Source organism: Sceloporus occidentalis, unplaced genomic scaffold (genome assembly GCF_023333645.1).
Source record: "Sceloporus occidentalis isolate IW3139 unplaced genomic scaffold, rSceOcc1.0.p SCAF_5, whole genome shotgun sequence".
Classification (NCBI taxonomy): domain Eukaryota; kingdom Metazoa; phylum Chordata; class Lepidosauria; order Squamata; family Phrynosomatidae; genus Sceloporus; species Sceloporus occidentalis.
The window spans coordinates 144,059,267-144,069,400 of NW_028316985.1; positions in this window are offsets into that span (position 1 = coordinate 144,059,267).

Consider the following 10,134-nt stretch of genomic DNA (forward strand, 5'->3'; position numbering starts at 1 on the left):
GCAACAGAAGCTTAGCCCTGTTGAAGTTTAACTCCTAGTGGAAATCTTTAATGACAGTTTGTAGCCATGGCAATTGGAATGGAGCCTTATTTCCTTTAGCAGTGGTTGCTAGGTGCCTTTAAATCATTTCCAAATTACAGCAACCCTAAACCAACCTTGCAAACAAGCTTGTAAAATGTGGGCTAGACAAGGCAACTGTTACATGGATTTGTAATTGGTTGGCTGGCCGAACCCAAAGGTTGCTCAGTCCCTAAGTCCCTCTAGAAGTCATCCCTCCAGATGAACACGGCTTGAACTCCCTAAATCATCCCTCCAAATGCACGCCCTGCTTGTGTAACCTTTCCTCTCCAAAGCAGCGACAGATGAAAACCACTTGGATCAAGCTTCCATTGGTACAGCTGAAGGAACATAGTGCCTGCAACACGTGATCATGTATATAGGCCAGTCAGTTATTTTATTTATATCCCACCTTTCCCCCAAGAGTGGGACTCGAGGTGGCTTACAGAATAAAAAGAAATACAAACAAAAGATGAGTCAACAAATCGGGAGAGTTCCAAACGGGTGTCACTAGAATGTGCGAGGACTGGGGATTGTATCAGATGACACCTCAGAGATGAGATGAACAGTTAGTGGGGTGGTCATTCCCATCCATCCCATGACATACACTTCAGTTGCCACTTCTGCCAGTCAGGCACCTCTGCTACTCATTGGCTGAAGCTGCTGGTGGGGGTGAGGTGCTGTTGTCATCCCACAGCCACTTCTGAGACTGGAATAGCTGCTAGATAAACAAGAAAGGGTGTTGACTCCCTTTATCTCTTGCCCAGCAGTTGCACTGGACCAGGAACAGGCTTCTGGTGGTAAAAGCACCGCCCCCCCATCAGCAGTGGCTGCTGCAGGGGCTACAGTGCAGAAGGAGCAACCACACCAGACCTGAATGGAAAGGTCTGCTGGAAAGCAATTGTTCCTCCCCACCGCCATGGCTGGGGAATGTAAACCACTTAGTGAGTGCTTAAGTGCACTGGTAAGCGATACAGAAATGTACTTGCTATTGCTATTGCTATTGGAGGAGTGACAGCATGAGTTACTGCACTGGGGTGACATCAAACCTAGTGATGCCACTGGTACCAAATTTGTTCAGTTAATCTGGACACACATCCATGGCTATCCCCACTCTTCCCCCAGCGTACAAGCTCAGAACTGTGACCCCAGTTAGTGAGTAGGTACAAAGCCAGAAGCCAAAGTGAGATACTAAATCAAGTGTGCACAACTTCCAGGAGTTGGGGGAGTGACATTGGATTCCTTTAAAACTCACCAGCGGCTGCCACACCATCACTGAAATTTATCAGTAACCCCCAATTTGGCTTCAGTTGCAACAACAGTGGCAGCAACTGCTATGGTTCTCTCTGGTGCAGGAAACTATTGGATAGCTTTCCTGCAGGACAAAACATTAACAGTATACAGGACACAGTGTTTCCAGAGGATGAGGGGAGAGGAGGATCTGCAGTGTTTATTAGGTTTATTAGCAATGGCATGGGCAAATGAGGAGGGATGGGCAATGATGACCATAAAAAAAAATCTGAGGAGTGGGGAATATGGACCTGTAGGCCTTGTGCTGCCCACCTGTATACAATAGGCATGGATAAACAAGACTTGGGCCTGGATTCCCACACTGGCACGAAATTCACTGATTAATATGATCTAGCTATTCCTTCTCAGCCTGAACTATCTCAAAGGATTGTTGAGGGAACTGGGGAAGATCATGAACTTACTCTCAGTCAGGAAAAACAGAAAGTTGTTTCTTACTTTTCAAAATGCTAAGCAGTCACTCCAGAGCTCTAGGAAACACCTAGGTACCAGATCTACTGGTAATTTGACATATAGCTTTGTTCTGAGTGATTTGTAATGGCAGCATGAGCTTTCGTAGACTTTACGACTCCCAATTATTTAACATTAGTAGCAAAAAAATGATTCTTCCCCCATATATTACATTGCTAAGATAGCATAATGTTTGCAGTTAACAGGAATTAGTCGTGTGTGGAAGTTCTATCGTCTTAATTCAATTCTAGTAATTAAAACACATTCACATTTAGGGTACAGCATAGAATAATATTTCCACATGCAGAACTATGCTATGAATTTCCTCTCAACATCGCCAGGACATACCATTTACCCACAGTAGCTCCTTCCACAATGGCCATTCCAAAGCTGGTGCAAGCATGGACCAGACACAAAATGATTACTTCAGCCACTGAGATCTACCAGAGATCTTCAAGAGATCTTACTGGGTGGTGTAATTTTTCTGCCTCTCACTGCAAGAACATAGCCAGATGCTTCTCTGATCCCCCTGGTCCCCACCAACCATGGAACTGCCATGCAGGGGGTGCAGTGGCAGAAATATCAGTCTGTGAAGGGGCACTGGCCATTGCAAAGGGCAGAAGACATTACCAATCTCCGTAACTTCCAAAGAATGACATACACAAGTGTAAGGGGGATTTATGCCTGCCTATCTCACTAGCTGGATGCTAGCTGCAGACTCATAAGTCTCCCATTTTAAATGTGAGCCTTTGTGTACTCTTGCATGGCAAGGGAATGGACTGGATGGCCCTTGTTGTCTCTTCCTGCTCTATGCTTCTATGTACCAGGTTTCCTTTGGTGGATCCCAAGTTCATAGTTCAAATATAAAAACAAAGCAAAATAAATCCTGAAAGCTGGAATACTGCCCATTCTTGTTTTGGGATATGGGAGGGTGTATAAGTCTTCACCTTAAAACAATGGAAGGTATACATCTACCCTCCATACAAGGAGATGTGGTAGTTCTGTTTGCAAGCAAGGCATTAACTTACATGGAAATATATGCCATTGAACTCAATTGGGCTTACTTCTGAGAAGACATGTGCAGAGTTACACAGCACTCACATCAGTGGGTTTCATGCCTGCACAATAAATGCCAACATTTACATTTTTCTCTACACTGGCAATTAACTAACCTCAGCACCTATACCCCCAGTACCTAATGTACATCAACACAGACTAATAAACACTGATGCTGATCTTTGACTTGCCTGCAAAACAGCAACTGTTTATAAAGAATCAATTATGTGTTGACATGAACAGGAGCTGAGCTGTAATGGGTATTACAGTTCCCAGAGTCAAAGAGGCCATCTGGGATCTTTGACCTTCACCTAGGGAGTGGAAGTCCTTCCCCTTGCTATCCTATTAGTTGTTAGCAGTGCACCACCTTGAGAGCCCATTTTCCGACTGAAGTTGTTACACTTCCACTGCAAAATAATAATTATCATAATAAAATGTCATTAAAAAGGGCAGATGGAGAGGAGAGGAGAGTACTGACATGGGAGCATATGTGGTGCATTAGTCCTGTGATACTCAGGCCTGATGATGAACTACAACAACTATTCCCAACCTGATGCCCTTGAAATGCATTAGACTACAACCGCCATTATGCTACAGCCAACATAGGAATTTATAGCCCAACACATCTACAGGGCACCAGAATGGGGAAGACTGAATATCATTTAGCTACTAGAGCACAAGAAGGTGCCCAGAGGAGCACAAATAGAAGCTTGATCTAGCTTCAAAATGTTCCTTTTTGGAACTACAAATCAAAGGCTGGTCTACTATGCAAGTTATTTCTCTTTTTCCAGAATCGCACAGCAGTGTCAAAGAAAAGCAGACAAGAATTGAATTTTTTAAAGCACCCTGTTTCTCCAGTGCCTTTACTTCCTTATAGGTGCTGTGCCAAAGCCTTTTTCTTCTTACTTCCATCGTATCCAATGGCCAGTGTGATGCACCAAACAGATTTGAGCCCCAGAATCCCCCAGTCAGCACAACAGAAACTTTTCCAAGATCTTTTCCAAAATAGCTGGGATGCAATGTGAAGATAAATTATTTCTTTAGTTTTCTCCCTACTGGAGGAGAAAACAAATATTTCTGTCAGTTTTTTTCAGGTATCTGTGCATCCCTAATTATTTTTAGAAACGGATGCAGTTTTTTGGTGCAAAATTATTTGTGTGTTTGTCTTAAAAACCCTTTACAGAAATACACAAGGGCTTTTTTGCGCAAAAAAAAATGTGTTGGGGGTTGTAAAAATAAATTTTGAACTGGATGTGTATTTCTGTTTGTTTTTTTCAGCAAAAATTTTGTTTTGCCCCCCAAAAGTTTTGTACACACATCATACTCTCTTCCCAAAACCCCACATGTATTCTTGCATAAAATAATATTTCCAAACACTTTGAGATGTGCCGATACATGTGTAAAATGCTCACGTTGCATCATTTCCCCCAGTTTTTGGCAAGGAAATTAATAAGAGCAAATATTCTTTCCATCCCTATGAAGTGGTGAACTTTTTTGTTTCTGAACTGCAACGTTTTAAATATAAATTTGGATTTTCCAAAAAAATGACATCATCAGGTGAACAAGTGACTATTATGTGACTCCTCCAGCAGTCAGCTGATGTACATAAGTCTTGAGTGATCTAGCGGAAAGGTCAGTGAACTGCTGAAGAGTCAAGTGTTAGGACAGGGGTGAATAGAACTAGAGGTGTGACTGAATAAAGAGTTTAAAAAGAAGACACTGGATAATGCCAGCTCCCTTGGATCATGGACAAGCTACTGGATTTAAGCCAGATTTGGAGATAGGCCCCAGAACAGGGGGGGAAATGGAAAGAAAAGACCCCTTTGAAGCTGTTTAAAGCATAACATTCAAATGTGAGACCCAGACATGCTCTCCTGGGCAATTATCAGCACTAGTAAGGCTGAACGTACATCAAATCCAGTTTCATTCAGTGGGCTGTATGAAAAAAGAGGAACACATCAGAGTGACAAAAAGGTAGTCCTTTTGTTATCGAGTTTGGTTTTATATAAATTTTATATAAACTTTCATTAAAGATAGATATAGATCTTTAGATACTGGGGCTGCAGAAATAATGCAGTTGGACACAACTTTAACTGCCATGGATCAATGCTATGGAATCCTGGGGTTTTTAGTTTGTTGCTCTGACAGAGAAAGATAAATATCTCACAAAATTCCCAGAATTCCATCGCACTGAACCATGGCAGTTAAAGTGGTGTCAAACTGCTTTATTTCTGCAGTGCAGATGCCTCCTGTGTCTCTTCATCTGTAGAGTTCCCTTTAACAATTCTCTTCTTATCAGTCACTTATCAGACTATTTTACACCTGAATATGCTTCCATCTTCATCCTCCTTTTAATGAGCTTTATGTCATCGTATCGAGTTTCTCAGTGATTTTCTTCCTCCAGATTTCCATGTCCACTGTGACCTGGCCAAATACAAACTGTGCCACTTTATCCCTCATCTTTGTACTTGCAATCAGCCTTCCTCTCTCTCCAGTCCTATGTAGTATTTCATTTATATTTCCCTCCTCTGTCCAGCACACTTTAAACATTCCTCTATAACACCACATTTAAAATGTTTTTCTTCCATTTTACTTATCGGTCATGCTTCAAATCCAGGTAAAATTCCTTTCTAAAGGTAAACTAATTCCTTCTGTCTACAGATGTTTTCTCTTAATGGTTTCTCCATATCTGTTCTGCTTTAAATTCTTCTCTAGATTTTCCAACTTTTTTTGTCTTGTTTCTCTAATATATCAATTTCAGGTATTTTATCTATGTTCTCTGTTTCTTTCTCTCAGTCTCTCTGTGTGTGCACAAACAGGCTTATGTACGAGGGGGTATCGTAAAGTAATAATTATCACCCGAACATTATTATGGTATATGGTTGAAATTTTGTCAGTGCCATCACTGATCCCTAAGTGCACAATGTTGAGAAAATCAGCTCATTGTATTCTTTATTTTTGTTAGGGGTTATGCCAAGATAGAGAAGACTGAGGTTCGTAGCATGATAAAGTTCCTGCATTTGAAGGGTAATAGTGCCTGGCAAATTCATGATGAGATTATGGTAGTTTATGGAAACATTTGCCCATTTTATGACCCTATTGTGAGGTGGAAAAGGAATTTCCAAACTCGTCACATGTCCCTCACAGACGAGCCAAGGCCTGGAAGACCATCACTGATGGACAATGTAGCCACAGTGAAGAAAGTGGAGTGTTTAATGCTAGAAGACAGATGAACAACCATCCAAATCATCATGAATGATCAGTTATGGGAGCATGTGGAAAATTATTCATGACGAACTGCATATGTCTAAGTTGTCTGCACACTGGGTTCCACATTTGCTAACCCCTTTCCAAACATAGCATGACCTTTCAAGACAGATGTTGATGCTGTTAGAACAGGATGAAGAGGATTTTTATTTGGTTGTCTGGTAACCATGGATAAATCTTGGATCTATAGGCCAAAACCATGAGCATGAAGTGGAAGCATGCCAATTCCCCTACCCCGCAAAAGGCAAAGGTGCAAAGTCAGCAAGGAAGGTCATGCTCTCAGTTTTTTGGGACTGTTGTGGACTCATTCTCACAGATTACCTTGCAAAGGGACAAACCATCACTGGCACATACTAAAGCAATCTTCTGAACAAGTTGCAAGATGCTCTGAAAAAGAAACGCTGTGGTATGCTCTCCAGAGGCATTCGTCTCCTAGTTGACCATGCACCAGCTCACTCATCTCAAGTTGCAGTTAACAAAGCAAGGGCCTTTGATATTTTGCAGCATCCGCCTTATTTTACCAACCTTGTACCAACTTACTTTTTCTTGTTCCCAGAAATGAAAGTCAGTTGTGGAACTGCTAGTTTTAGAACACAAATGATGTCATTCATGAAGTGGAAGAGTAGTTTAAGGCGCAATCTGCAGACTTCTACAATAACGGTGTTTGGAGGGTCAAAAAATGCTGGGGGAAATGTGTAAATCAGGATGGTGACTACAGAGAGAAAATTTAACAACTACAAATCAAAACAAACTTTCTGACAAATTTTTTAAAAGGTGATAATTAAAACTTTACAAATAAAGGTGAGTCTGGGGTGAAATGTCCCAACTATTCTAATGTATTGCCCTACACCTCACTTTTTCTGAGACCCCTCATACACTTTTTAGATTAGAAGTGGTTTTGATGCAATTAATAGAGATATGATTTCCACTTCTTGCTGTTTATGGGATTCAGTCCAGCCAATTAAGGTTCATATATCTAACATGATGATGTTTTTATGCCACATAGCCAATCAGATGTACAAACATATTGCTATGTTTAGCTTGCAAAACAGGGAACAAGAAGATGCTCAGTTGGTGACTGAGTAGTTCTATTAAAATGGGAAACAATTTTTACTACCTGGGCAAGCACTAATCTTGCCCCATCTTTGCTAAACTCGGTTGTCACCGAATAGTCCTCAGAGGTGTCTAGGTTAGCACAGTACGGCTGTTACATGACAAGCCAGAGAAAACTATAAGAAAATCAGTCTGATCAAGTCTCTCGGTTCTGCAGGTTGCATGCTTTTCCTTCTCTGTTTAAGATGGGAACAAGCAGTGGTAATGGTTTCTTTTTAAAAAAAGAGAAAAATGAATCCCAAGTGATAACAATCTAGTACTATTAAATGTAGACAGACAGAGAAATAGTGTAGGAGGACATAAGAATTTGTAATTTATTCATAAACTGCTATGCCATCATAGCAAACTTTTTAAATGAAATGTGATAGTTGTTTAAATATTTACCAGCTTGTTGACCTATTTTCTCAGTTAATTAGGGATTCCATTAACAATGTATTGAATATAGGCAGCTTTTAAAATTAAGCAACAAAACTATTGTGGGTTCCACAAAGTTTTTATTTTGTTCCATGAAGCTAGAGGAGGAAAGCTCAAGTGAAACCAGGTCTCCTTCCACCCCACTTTCACCCAGCACCATATTAAATATTTGTCTATCTACCTACCTACCTCTCTATTTGGATTCATCACTTTTTAAACGAATCAATAGTCAGATCCAAATCATCTCACTAAACTTGCATAATAAGAACATTTATTCATCAGCCCTTTCTATTTTTGTCAGATTTTTACTGACTTCTACTACACAATACTACCAGCAGTTCATTAGCAGCTTGAATTGTTTTCTAATGAAAGGTTTTGAAATACTCAGTAGTCGGCTTCTAATGAAAAAGCATGTGTAATTTATGATGCATTTTCAAATTTGTCTGGTTCACTTCTAAAATGAATCCCTTATTGGGACCTAAATCTATATTTCTGCTACTAAAATAATTTAGGCATGATGCAGTTTCACAGACTGTACAACCAACCTTGTCAGGCATTTGTGTTATGTAGTTCCTGAAGTACTCTATACTTTCTCCTCATTGTTATCCTGTTGATTTGTGTATAAATTCTTCATACAGTTTTACTTCATTTAGTTTTAAAAAGTAGCTCTACTGAATGACTCACACTGAGAGTCCTCCACATTTGCTGAGGTTAGGGGCACAGAACCGCTGTGAAAATGAAAAATCCATATATAACTCTAGGCTCCCCAAACCATATTTAACACACACAAACAGTATGACTTGCAGATCCAACCCATTGCAGATGCCTTCGTGGTGGTGGTGCTTCTTTGCAAGGCACTTGCTGCCACCTCCACTATGCCATTTTTAATAAGGACTTACAAACCTTGTTTGCAGTCTCAGTCTCGCGAGTCTTGCAGTCCCTATTAAAAATAGCACAGAGCAGTAGCAGAGTCGGCAGCAAATAATCTGTGAATAATCAAATCAGCAAATGTGGAGGGCCGACTGTAAATGTTTTTAATAAATTGAACCTGTGGGAAAACCAGTGTGAGTGGTGCACTCTGTACTGTAACACATCCATAGTCCTCTCTCAATTGAACTCTGCTTTGCATTAGGTAAACAAAAGATATTGGCCAGTATTTTATTATATTTATTAGTTTTTAATACAAAGTTTACTAAAACACATTGATCTACTCATCTTTTTTGTGGTATAGAGACCTATACCTTCCTTCTCTTCCCCCTCCCCACATTGAACATATTCAGGGAGAGCCATGTTTGCTATACAGTTAAGTACAATAACATCCAAAATCCACAAAACCTTTATTGGGCCAACCAAAATGCACAAAATACATGATGCAAGCTTTTAAAGCTCCACTAGCTTCTTCATCAGGCAAAAGTGTTAAAAATCAAACAGGAGAAAGAAAGAAAAAAAAAATGATGATGTTGGAGTCACAGGCCTACATTTTGTCAAGATGTTGTTATAGTTCTACAATAATAGCTATAGTTATAACAATAGTTGTTATAGTTGGGTTCCATGTTATTCTGCTTCTGGTTCCAAATTTTCTGTTAAAGAAGTAATGCTCAGGAACATATGTACTCCATTAACTGAGGTGTACCTGTTCTTAACTAAACAGCTGACAGAGCATTCTAGCCAATATATGATATTCTATCAAATGGTGTTCCTTTTCAGGCTTCCAACCAACCAACCAGCTGTTCCTTCTTCCAGGATACTCCATTTCATTCTACTTCCCCTTGGTATCTCCATCCAAGAAGTAGCCATCCTACATTCCACAGCCACTGTTAATGCACATTCCTCTACTTTCAGGTGTATGCTTTAAGAGTTTATATCCCCAACTGATGTTATACTAGAATGGGGTAATCCAAAAGCCTGTCTTTGCCACACTGGACTTGCCTGACTGAAGTCAACTGTAGCTGCCTTGGCTACAGTTGATATGAATGGAGCTATCATGACAAAGTTGAACATAATCGGTCTGGAAACCACCTTTCATTTGATTAGTGAGGGGTCAATAAAAGTGATTAGCAGTTAGAAGTTTTAAAGTAACATGGCTGGTAAGAGGTTTGGGGTAGAAGATTTTCAGGAGAGGTGGGAGTCCGTTAGAAATGTTTCAAGGACAGCTGCTGAGAACTAATAGTGGTTGGCCAAGGAAGGGATACTCAGAGCTGGAAGGAGAAAGCACTGCCTCAGAGAAACTAAGCTCTGAAGACTGAGGCCAGTTGCTAAGGCAGGGTGGGGAGTTGAGGAGAAAGTCATGCTTTGAAATTGTGTTCAAGCAGACTGCCAAATTCAGAAGGTTTCAAGCACTAATCTGACCAAAGAGGGCTTCAATAAGAAGTCCTAATCTGGGAACAGAACTTTCATAGAAGCCAGAGACAACAGGAAGAAATGGATGGAGCATCCAGATGGAGATTCAGATTGTGTATTCCCTTCTAT